This window comes from Ciconia boyciana, chromosome 8, assembly GCF_034638445.1.
Source record: "Ciconia boyciana chromosome 8, ASM3463844v1, whole genome shotgun sequence".
Classification (NCBI taxonomy): Eukaryota; Metazoa; Chordata; class Aves; order Ciconiiformes; family Ciconiidae; genus Ciconia; species Ciconia boyciana.
Window position 1 is genome coordinate 48404979 of NC_132941.1, and position 12434 is coordinate 48417412.

A 12434-nucleotide genomic window follows, 5' to 3' on the forward strand; every position below is an offset into this window, starting at 1 on the left:
AGAAAAGCTTTGGTCAACCCCCCTCTACACCATCCTCAATATCTTATGTTCACTATATCAATCAGGATTAATTTTTTTTTTCCATCCATATAGACTACTGAAAAATTTTCACCTTGAAGTCAAATGTGAGATCAAGCGACTGAACAGCAGCTGAAACCTGTCTCAGACGTGTAGAAATAAAAAACAAGATGCAAGCGGGCACCTTTAACTGGGCAGCAAGTTTATTAACCTTTTCACCTGGCAATGACTGGCAATAACTTGCACTATGCAGATGGTGATTTGTCCTTCCACAGCTGATCCCTACACCAATTAGAGGGTCCTCATTGCCCTCCTTCTTTGCATGATTACCAGCCTAAGGAAAAGGGGGGGGTGTCTTTTTCAATGTGAAAACACCGGAAACCCCAATACTCCTTTCCAGCTTCTGTACAAACTACCTTTTTCTAATTTCATTCTAATTTCAGTTTAGCCCTAAACTGAACTGCTATGAAGGAACATATGCACTGGACACAACACAAAAAGACAAGGGCAAGTAAAAGGTTTGTCTCTTTCAGCCCCAAGCAAGTGTCCAGCTAGTTAGCTCAGTATTTAATACAGGGATTAACTGACCTAGTAATACACCACTCTTGCCACAAGATCAGAACTGCCTCACTCAGGCCCACAAAGGATCTTGTACAGATCTGTGCAGTGAACAGCAAGTAGCATGTTTACAGCACTGCCTACATGTTCTGTGTGTATTTGAGTACCAACCATCAATCATTCAGATCCTTTGAAACACCTACAGCTTCAAACGGAAATAATTTAGCCATCATCCCATTTCAAGGCTTTGTCCACCTTTGAAGATTTTGTGGCTCGTCTGGACTCAATGCCATCATTCATATCTTCATTTTATCCTTTAACAAGTTCTGAACTTCTACACACACACATCTTCATTCAAGTGGTTTCTCCTTAGTGGATTTATGCCACTTCTCCTCAGTTGATAAAGCATAGTAAGTTCCTTCACTAAGACCACCCAGTGTTAAATATGTTGGAAAATAACAGGAGGATCTTCTAGTGATCGGGACTCTAAGTAAAGTCCTGCAACCAGAGGCGAAGAAGCAGAAGTGGAGGGGTTTGTGCACAATGAATCTCAATTACAAATTATTTTTTAAATATTGCAAATGGTGATTCTGTTAAAATATGAATTATAAATAATAAATAAATATGGGGAAAATGATTGTATGTATTTCCTGTCATTTGCCAATCACTTCTGTGGCCTTAAAATGTTAATACAAAATGGAATGCTTACATACAAACATTATTGTTCTGAGAACTTGGTTATCACATTCAAACTCTGTCACTTTGAAACATGAACTGTTTATGACTCTAAAAAGTCAACAGTAACCTGGAACTGCCCACTAATGTCATTTGTAAACACGGTATACTTCCTCCATTCTAGTTTCCATCAAACTCTCTCTTCAAAGAATCATTATCACAAATAAACTCACTATGTGAGCAGAAAAAATTACATTATTTGAAAGCCAGACAAGTTCCTGAATGCGAAGGGAAAGTAAGTAGGAAATCAATTGCAGGCCTTCACGTGCAAAAATCATCCAACCAGATTCACAATGGCACACCAGTGACAGAATTGGGTGTTTCATGCTCTGATCCCATTCTCTTCCTACTACACCTGTGAAAGATGCTTTCAGAGATGCTACCTTGACCAAAGGATATTGTTTGTCTAAGTCAGTTGCTTCAAGCCTTTAGAAGTTAATGCCTTGGTTAGCCAGCCACCAGCCAAGCCCTACAGCAGCCTGACCCCTTCAGACTAGTGGACCAGGTTCAGACATCACAGCATGCCAAGCACACTCCACGCCCTGCCTGGAGCACCATCTATGCCTCCCAGCAAGGTTTCTCTCCCTGCACTAGGATCCAAGCTTCAGCAGTGATAGAAACCAGCACATCAGTTTCTACAGAAGTAGGTTTATTTACCTGGACACTGCAATAACAAGTACTAATTCGGAGGATCTACAAGCCTTAGCTCAGTGGCTTGTAACTGAGTGACAGTTCAGCCTCGAGGTAAAGAACCATTTCCCAAATATCCTAACAGCACTATCTCTCATCCTCCCTTTTCCTAAAGTAACACCAGAGAGGTTAGCATCACAAGGCAGAAATCCCTGCCCCTCCAGCAGGAATCTCCAGCCCTGGCAAACCCCTTTCTTATCTAGTTCCAGTGAACAACAAAGCCCCACTGGTAGGTAGCCTTCCCGTCGGAGCTCATCTAGCATTTCTGCCCAAGGTGAAACCATGCCTTTAAGGGACTTAAAGTGGCACACACTGACATATATTTCAACAAACTGCAATTGCACCTTGCCATAAAAAACTGTCACCTTGCCAAAGTTTTAAAATTACTCCAAAGCAGGTTGCACAATAAGCAACAAGAACACCTCAGGTTCCTCATCTTGTTTGTTCTTCCTCACAGCATTTTTCTTGTGTGAGCACCCAAGTGTTCTCTCATTTCCCTCCCTCTCACTGTCCCGCATTAGCTGTAATTCTAGCCACACTGGTGAGAACAAAACAAACCTGTAATAAAAATATTTCTGACTACTAAAATGTCTAATGGTATGTTAGAGGCGCATACATCACTACAGTTTATCTTCTGTAAACCCAAGCTAACACTTTTATTCACATTATGCTAAGCCACAGTAGTCCTATTAAAAACATTACTTGAGTAATAACTTATATATTATTGCTCAGCTATCATAACTGCAACAAGAGTAAGTCTGAAACCCCAGTATATATTTCAAACAAAAATGAAAAGCTAATCTGTATGTGAAGAGTTCAGCCATTTATCAATCTATGCATTTACACTTTAGTTCTAGAAAAGCAAAGAAAAATATTTCAAACGCTGAAGACTAATACTATTCAATTACTGCACCACTCTTGCACTTTTTCAAAATACATTTTCTTTGTATACCATTCCTGACCTAGTCATACCATTCATTCAGGAATCATAATATTTATTCTCTTATTATTTTTACTTTCTCTTTTGAACGTCTGCTATTTCATCTGCATATTATTATCATGCCTAATAGAGAATGCTTAGAGGGTAATTAATTATCTGCTTGAGAAAGATGACATTTTCAGAAGACTATTCATCAAGCATCCCTGAAAACACATGAAACAATTTCTATACTACTACTACTACTGTGCTAACATTTCTAGATATTAAGCACTGTGACACTGAAAACAGCACTACTCAAATACAGCAAACAATATGTGCTCAGCAAATCAATACTACATTAATTTTTTTGCCTACAATGGCTTCACCAACTGCATCGTTCTCTGGAAGACATGTGACTCATTCAAGCCATTAAGTAATCTCTACAATGTTGGCTCTTGCCAGAACCAAATGTGCAAGCAGCAAGTCACCACACAACTGCAAATTATTTTTTCACGATGTTGAAAGATATTTACTATGTTAACGTAAGAGGTCATTACCAGCATAATCAATTTTAAGTGATCATTTTAAATTAAATGTTTTAATATTTTAAAACTCTTGTAGGCATCATTGTAATTCACATTATAAATACTAGTAATTCAATCTTATTCAATAAATAAATAGGATGGAAACACAGCCAGGGTCAAAATTAGGAGGTTTCTTTTATAACATACTGTCATGTCTTCTAAGATAAATGGAACCAGACACAGAGAAAACTGTATGTTCACAGCAACTTCCATGTTCCTTAAGTTCTGCTTGCATTTCTTTAACAACTTATTTGAAGGAGAAACATGTCTGAAGATCAACATAGCATGTCTCCATATATGATTATGACACATTTAGGTGATCCTTTATTTGAGGATCTTTAAAATGATTGCAAAGAATGTCTATATCCTTGCTGAGCAAATGCACATTTATTTGCTTTTCTTGGTTATCTTTCAGACCCTCTACGAAAGTAGTACATTAAGCATTTCTGACTACTTGTGAGATTCCTGTTTAGAACCTGTGGCTTATAATTGTGCATTTGGACTTCACCTTTTCTTTCGGGATAAAACCTTCAGCAAGTGTTCAACTTAAGTGCAGTCATCATAAAACAGCTCATTCTTGGGTAGTAAGGTCTTGCTCCTTGCTTCAAGAATAGTAAGAATTTGGAATTCTAAACATGAAAATCTGCTCCCTTGATAAAATGGGACTTTATCCCAGATTTTTAGTCTACTTCAGTCTTCACAATATAGTTAATTGGGATAAGAATGCGTGGCAAAAGCTAATTCTATACTTACCTAACGCAAACAGTCACTTGTTCAAAGTTTGTTACATTTCTTAAAAGTTCTTGTACTTTCAGCTGAATGGATGGAATGCAATTTTAACACAGTGGAGTTGTTGGTAAAATTAATGGACAAGTATTTCAGAGGATATTTAATGTCCATGTAGAGTATTCTGTAGCTAAAGGTACACTGAAAAACAACAGAACACATGATAACCAAGCATTATATACCTTAGTTACTTCCAGAAGTAATAAATTCTGAATAATCTTGATGTCTAAGGAGATGCCAGTTCCAACTGAGGCTTTTCTTACAGTTGGGGTATTACCAAGGATTTTCTCCTATAGGGGCCCTCCGCTAATGTGTGAACTCTCAGAGCAACTTCTTCACAGCCAGAATGATTTATCAAACTTCTCTTCTAGACCCGAGTAACACTTGCATGAAATTTGTTGAGTCTTTAGCATCTTTGAGATCTGCACTTTTGTAATAAACTTGATTGCTACAGGCCAAGTTAAAAGCTGGAAGAAAAGATATACAGATAGACAGTGTGACTTCGCAAAGTCGTTTCCATAAGAAACCAGGCTAAAAAATGCAGTCATAATTTGGAAAAGGACACTTGCTTCTCTGGAACACCCTTTTTTATTTTGACATAAGCAGCAAGATGTGCCAGAGACTCTGCAAATATCCAAGCAACACTGCTTCATTAAAATCTGAAAATGCTACCAAGGAATCTTGTTGGGTTTTTTTACCCTAGATACACGTACATTCCAATATTCATATGCCTCAGTAATAACATACTATGTAAAAATGACCATTATATATATAGGCTACACTTTCTCAGTCAAGCAGAAAAATTTGTTTGCATCCATTTGATTGTGCATCCCTACTGCTATCACATTACTTAATATCCTTAAATTTATCTCAAAAAGGTCCCAGAAGGGAGGAGGCATATACATATGCCTGACGTATACCCTAAGACTGAGCAGAGGAGAAGGGAAAGCACCAGAGAGGAAACAGTCAGTGCCCCAGTTAAACAAGCCAAAGAACTCAACCACAAAAGGACTGTAAAAGATAACAGGCCAGTGAGCGCATGCTGAAACGCTCAAGGTTATTTCTGCTGTAACATTAAAGAAGATGAAACTACTCTGTTTCTGTAACGTACTCGGGCATGATAACAACAAACCAATGCTGCAACTAGCACAAGGATATGCGATGTTAACCCAGGACGGGATCATCGCAGATGTCCGTCAGAGGGAGTGTCAGGGCCCCGAGGATACCAAGTCCTTAAATGCCATAACCAGCCCCACCTGCGACCCCCACCAATGGGCCCAGGAGCCATTTCAGCTCAGGACTGTCCCCCCAGTCCTGGGCTGAGCTATGTCGTTGGCAGCTCCGGGCCCGGGCCCAGTCCTCTGCTGCTCCTGACCTTTCGACCAGACTCCGACTGACGTCGGACCTGACTCATCCGCTGGTGCTGGTCTCAGGATGAGAGGGCTACGGCAGAGCCTCAGCCCCCGGCTCGTCCTCCCACCGCCCCCTCCTGCGGTTCCCCGACAAAGGAAATGGTTGGCCTCACTGTCAGCCACGACCATGTTCTCACCACAAACGATAAAAAGAAGTTGAGGAAATGTAATGACCAAGTAACACCCGAACAGCACAACGACTTTTGCACGTCGCCAGCAAGGCCAAGAGCAGGGATGAGAAGGCTACTCTGAAACACTGAATCACACACTATCAGGACGGTACTGAGGCAGCAGACTGAAAGATAAGGAGCAGCCCAAGGCCTTGTAATCAGGCTTTTCTTGGGCAAGATGACAACGCTGACTTCATCCCGCTGAGGGGAAAAACCTGTAGACTAGATGCAGGAGGCTCACCTGCAGGACTGATCATTCAGTGATGACCTTAGCAGGCAGCTGAGCACGTTATGAAGTAATAACTGGCATGAAAAGAGATCCCTGAGGGGAGGCAAAGCAGCAATGAAAACTCATGGTCTGTGCAATCTACAGAGTTTTGAACAAAACAACGGCTGATGCTAGCAACAGCACTCTGCGTACAACAAAAACCTATGTAATGTTTCAAAACAGCGTAAAAACAAAAAACTGTTTCAAGCCAGTTTGTAAGGTGATGCATATCAGTGGCTTGCCACAACTGGTCGGGTTCATTGATGATACGTAGAGAAAGTGTTTTTAAATGGTAACTCAGTGAGGGTATCACCACCTGTACCAGTACCCACAAGGTGCAACAGGCAGTCTGAAGCTCTCCAGTTTCCCAACTAATATCCTGCACACTATATGGAGTTCTTTGTTTAAATAATAACAGTTTCTAGTGGGGATGGTATTGCTTTCCCATATGTCACTTTCTGGTTGTTAGGAAGCCAACAAGAAAGAAGCAGATCATGTGTCAGAACTGAGGTGAGGAGGAAAAAAATAGTACCCATACATCTAGAATAAAGTTCATGGATAGCAGTAGATGACCCATGAGAAACAACATACGAAACCAGCATACGTAAATGAAAGCAGACTAACCTGTCCTTTGAGATTTCAAATTAAATATTGTTCACCTGTCTTCTCAGGCATGCTGCTGCCACACCCCAAAACAGTTACCTCCTGCTCCTGCAGATCTTTTTCATTTCCGTCCTTTCCAAATCAGTTGGCATCCCTTAAGTTCTAGGGCTTTTTTTTTTCTAATCAGTAGTCCTCTTATTTTATTATGAGCTTATCTTTCAAACTGTTAAGTGCCTCCTTAGATCTGCACCTGTTAATTCAGCAGGGGCTATGTCACACTTAGACCCCCTATATATTCAAGACATATTTTTATTGACTTCCAAAGCTATCAAAAAGTATTTAATAAATACTGATTCCCCTTTTTACCTAACTTTAAGAAAAACAAAATCAGTAGAATGAAATTTAGTTTAGGAAAGACAAGCTCTACCTTCAAAACCAAAATCTACTGTAGACCTCTCAAAGTATTTGACGAACTTAGAACAGGTCCTGAGACTAATCTGAGAACAGGTCAAATTAGAAACAGACAGCGCACTCCTCACACTAAGGTCTTCATGGATTCTGTATAGTTTTCTGGCTTTATTAACTGTTCATTAATGCTGGCTGTTATTATTTAAGCATTCTAATGCTGTTATAAAAGCAGAAACAGCTATGGAAGTAATAACACTAGTACTATAACGTTTCAACATATTTTTGAAAATACAGTGTATGCATTTCATCACTTCTTATTTCACATGTGACCTGTCTGAAAAATAAAGACTATACCCACTACAGAAAATATGCCATAACTATAGAGAAAAAGCCAGCAGTCTGATGTACATTATTTATATAACTGTGTAATTGTTGTACATAATTCAGGTGTGTATAATTATCACCTATAATAACCATAAAAATCAAAATACTTGCTTGGTTTTCATTATTCACTCACCAGAAAAAATTACACAGCAACCTCTATATAGTCTTAGGTACAGTTATGGTAAGAAGAATGTGCAAGAGGTATTATTACTATACTGCTTTTAAACTCAAGATTCTGACTTTTAATGCTTTAAATTCAAATATTTGACAATAATGAATTAAATATTTCAAGACCATACCAGTACATATTAAAAATAAGCCCAAATTTTATGGATAGTTTCCTCCGTAACTTAATATTCTTACTTTCTTTTATATAGTCGCACATCATTCAATGGATTGTCAGATTATCTTAATACTGAAAGTTTTAAAGCCCTGTATGGGAGAGGACCAGGTACTGAAATGCTTACACCGAAACATACAATAAATAGTACGATACTAAATGACATCATCTATGCTCTTTTAATTATACTCTCTCATGTACATCAAATATTAAGATTTAGGTCTTTAGATTTAGTAGAAAGAATAAGAGAGACAAGCCACACGCATAAAAATCATATTACTGTAAAGATGGGACTTTTTGTTGATATTTAAGACTAACTACAGAAAAAGAAAAAAACACAGTCAAACTGATAATCAGGGGGAAAAGCCCAGGTTGATCTATACAAGTTCACTGTAGATTAGAGGTCTTTTCCTGGGGGCTTTGGGCCACATCTAGCAAGCAAGAGACAGACAAGTCCTACCGAGAATAGGTCAGGGACTCAATACTTGCAAAAATCTGTATGCAGAAAGATCAGAGCTTCCCTTTTCCTTTGACAGACAAAGGGCCCCAGCTTTCATGCTTTTCTGGCAAGCAGAGGGAACATGGCCAACTTTCTTTGCATTTGCTGGCCAAGAGCTGAGACAGTCTCTGTCTCAATTCAAACTTTAAAACCTTTATTGGGATGCATATGGTTGCTAACAGAATAGAGCTTTACTGTAAGCTAGATGGGTAAGGCAGGAAAACCAGGAGATAGAGGCTATCAAGGTTTTTTTAAATTATCCATTGATTTCAAAGAGTCAAATGCACCTGAAATATTTGGGAGAGTTTTGGTAAGTGTGAATTCAAGCAAGAATAGCAAATGAAGGCGTGGGCGGTTTTTTTGTTTGGGGCTTTCTGCTCTTCTCTAGCGTCCTCAGAGCTCAAAGGAACAGAGAGAAAAGCTGATGAAAGACTGAGAATGGCATTATAAAGCAAAAGAAAAATAATCGGAGCACCATGTCAAGTCAGAGGAAGGCACATGAGTTCAGAGCAGAGTGACTTATGTACAGATTAGATACTTTATTGGCCATCATAGATCCAATGCTGTTATACCAAACAATTTTGCCTTGCTTTAAATCTGCGCACACACCTTCCTCAAGTATTTTTACAGCTCTCCCACTAACTCGTAAGTCAACTCCATGCAGCTTTCTATAAAACACACAGTTGAGATGAAGTTCAGGGGAGCATTGAAGCTGTTACACGGGATAATACTGTGCTGTACCATTATAACTGTGGTACATTATCTTTTGTCCTCAGAAATTTTAGCCTCAGTAACAGGTTTATGCACCTAGCCAACAGGACAACTGACTGTTAAGAATAAACGTTTTTGTTATCAACTTGCATAACATAATAAAGAGTACATGGAACAAAATGAGGGGGTGACACAAACATGGAGGTAAGCTTTTAGCAAAGTAGAATGGCATTTGAAAATTTTAAGAGAACACGCAAACTTGCCTCTTCTGGAGGGGGGGATGTGAAGACCTCCTGAAAACCCTTTACTCTCTACACATCTCTACCATTGCTATGCCTATCAGGTCACAAAACTCCAAACAGATGTTATGATCTGAATCTTGAAAGAGAATTCAGGCAGGCATAGTAGTCTAATACTATACAGACATTTGAAAGATGTTCCTGCATATTTTAACACTGACCTGTTTTACAGCCTGCTGTCTAGGGAACTGTTTATTTCTGCAAACCACTACTGAACCTGGCCTGCAAATCTAGAATCGCAGTTCAAATAGTATGGAGAATTAATTTCTAAACAGACTTCACAGCATTGCTAATTCTTATAGTCATGTAGTCAGAAAAGGGACTGTTCTTCTAGAAGCCCCTAGTAGCACCACTATATAATTACTTATAATCTCAGCTTTAAAAACAGACCATTTAGTTATAAAAACAACAAGAAAATGGGAACAATAAAGACTTAAGAATTTTAAGACAAAAAGGAAGGTTCCACGTTTATTACTTTTAAGCCAAACTAATCATAGAAGGGGAAGGATAATAAGGATTTGGAACTTGATGCACTGAACAGTTGGTGCTGACAATGCAGTTTTCATAATAAAATCAGTTTGTTGGCATGCCCCCAGAATGGATTTGATTTGAGTGACTAGAAAAACCTGTGAAAATAGATTTCAATTGTAGATATTATCCATTTATTAATATCACAAATTACTCATTCTTTTTTCTGACTCTACCAAAGATATCTAAAATTTTAGTATTTCCTTATCTTGGAAAAGTAGGAAGGAACATTTACATCCCAAAATATTGCTGATTTCCAAGAAATTCCTATTCCTTTATACAAATGAATCTACAAAAATTTAATGCAGACTTCCTATTTTCCCTGATCTCCTCAAGTCATTATATCTCCTATGACAGAGAAATAAGAAGTTTTAAGACAGAGTTCCAGAATTTGCTGCACAAACATAGTCAAAACAAGCAAAATATTCTTCCAAAAAATGTTCATAATTGAGTAACACAGAAATTCAGTTAAAAATATAACATTTGCCATAGCTCAAAATTTGTTGGAACAAGAAAAATTTCAGCTGACCACTACAAAAAAAAAAAGCACATTTAATAATTTAAGAGACTCATAAACCCCTCTTATTCATGGCCCTAAACTAACATTTTAAAAGAATACTATTTCTTTATAGCAAATCCAAAATGTTTCCATAACTATATATAAACAAATTTAACCTGTGCAACTAGATTGGTAGTTGACAATATCTGCTTAACACAAACAAGAAAGAACATTATTAACATTATACTCTTTCTCTATAGCAAAATTGGCCACTAAAGCTAGATTTTTGATGACCACAACATCCTGATACCAGGGTCCTATGTATATATGTAACTTTCATTTTACTTCAGTAAAGCTAGATGAGAATGGAAACAACTGAATAGTGCATTTTGAGATTCAACTGTATTCCCAAACAAGTTTAAACTCTAGACCTTCATCTACAAATGTTTTCTGGTTAAGTACCAAGAAGGAAAAAAAAACAACAAAAAAAACCCCCCACCCTTCTCCTTCAACGTCACACATCTAAAAACAAAAAAACTTTAAAAAAAAAAAATCAATAAATATTTCTGTTTCATACTGCAAGTTAGTTCAACCAGTAATACAGTCTCTGAAATCTGATTCAAGAGGGGACCAAAAGGCAACTGGATAGCAAAAACTGTATTTTTACACACATCATATTTCTGCCAATGTGGAATAAGTAATGCAATAAAAACAACAGCATCCAATGTTACATGGATTTGGGCTAAGCTAATATAATTTTCAATAGAGGTAAGAAGAATCTATCTAGAAATAGCCTGACAGATATACTACAGATCCAAGGTTTACTGTTCCTTAAAAGAGAAGAATTATGTGAAGTCAACATCATGACTTTTCCAAAGGTAGGAAACCTCTCAACCTTTCAAATATGAGGTAACACTATACATGCAGCTGGCATTCTTAAATCTCTGCTTAATTAGTTGCATGGTAACATCTTTATGTTAACTATTCCATAATTTTATCTGTTACAGAGGCATATTACATAAAATATATACCCAAAATATAGGAAAGGTATATAGGTTTCTATGACATGGTATACTCAAAAGAGCCTGTATTTTCAAAGCTATAGAAGGCAAAGAACTGCTTTGAGATATGAGTCAGGAGTACAGACAGAGCAGTTTTAATGCTTAGGAAAGGAAAAACGGCGCATGTTTCCCTTCTCAGCAAGTTACAATAATTCTTCTTTTTCAGAAACACTGCAGACTTCATATAACACTGGGGGGGAAAGCCACGACTGAGCTGTTCTGCTAGATACCAGCTCACCGAGAGGTCTTGTGGGGAGAAAGGGAACAGAGCTGTTAAGCGATACACGTGTTGCATGAGTAGACTACGATGTGTGTAACACACAGTCAACCTTTTACTTGATTTGACCCTTTCAGCTGAAACGTAGCTTCTGCAGGTGTCCAGTCTGCAGGAATACAAGGGTATTCTCACTGAGACAAGTATCTCTGATAGGAACACATCCTGAAAATAGAGATATTCCTTGCTTCCATGCACATAAACTCACACTGCAGGGAACTGAAAGCATGCAATCATTGAATTTTCCCTTGTGGAAAGCAATCTGTAACTCCACATACTACAGTATCAGGTAACAACTGGCAACATGCTAATACCATACCATGGTTACGTCAAACCAAAAGTACCAAAGACACAGAAGAATGAAATGGTATCGCCCTCCCCAAGTATCAACCACTCCCTCTTACAACCTAATGGTGTGTAACAGGACTCAACACTCAACACTATGGAGAAGGAGGGGAAACTGAAAAACATCTAGAGCAAGGGCAAAATTCGAAACTGGATGAATTACTGGTGGGCAGGGAGCACTGGGTAGTAATTACCACCCTCCAACAGTGCCCTCCAACAGTCATATCTTACAAGAAAAGATCATTTTGAAAACAAGTAGAACAAAACCAAACACACAGAACTGAACCATTAAGTGTACCTATTACATATTGGTAGACATATCAAGACTATTCAAAGGAACAGT

The 12434-nt window shown here is 38.2% G+C and overlaps 1 protein-coding gene across 8 annotated transcripts in view; it reads right to left on the reverse strand.

Annotated features, from left to right (window-relative positions):
• PLCE1 (phospholipase C epsilon 1) overlaps positions 1–12434 on the reverse strand; it is a 166329-nt gene that overhangs the window by 146655 nt on the left and 7240 nt on the right. The window contains exon 1 of one of the 8 annotated variants that reach the window (XM_072871538.1): positions 4258–4371. The exons of the other annotated variants lie outside the window; for them this stretch is intronic. The gene's annotated coding sequence lies outside the window, so the exon portion shown is untranslated. Of the gene's footprint in view, positions 1–4257; positions 4372–12434 lie in introns of those variants that run through there. 8 annotated transcript variants of the gene reach the window in all.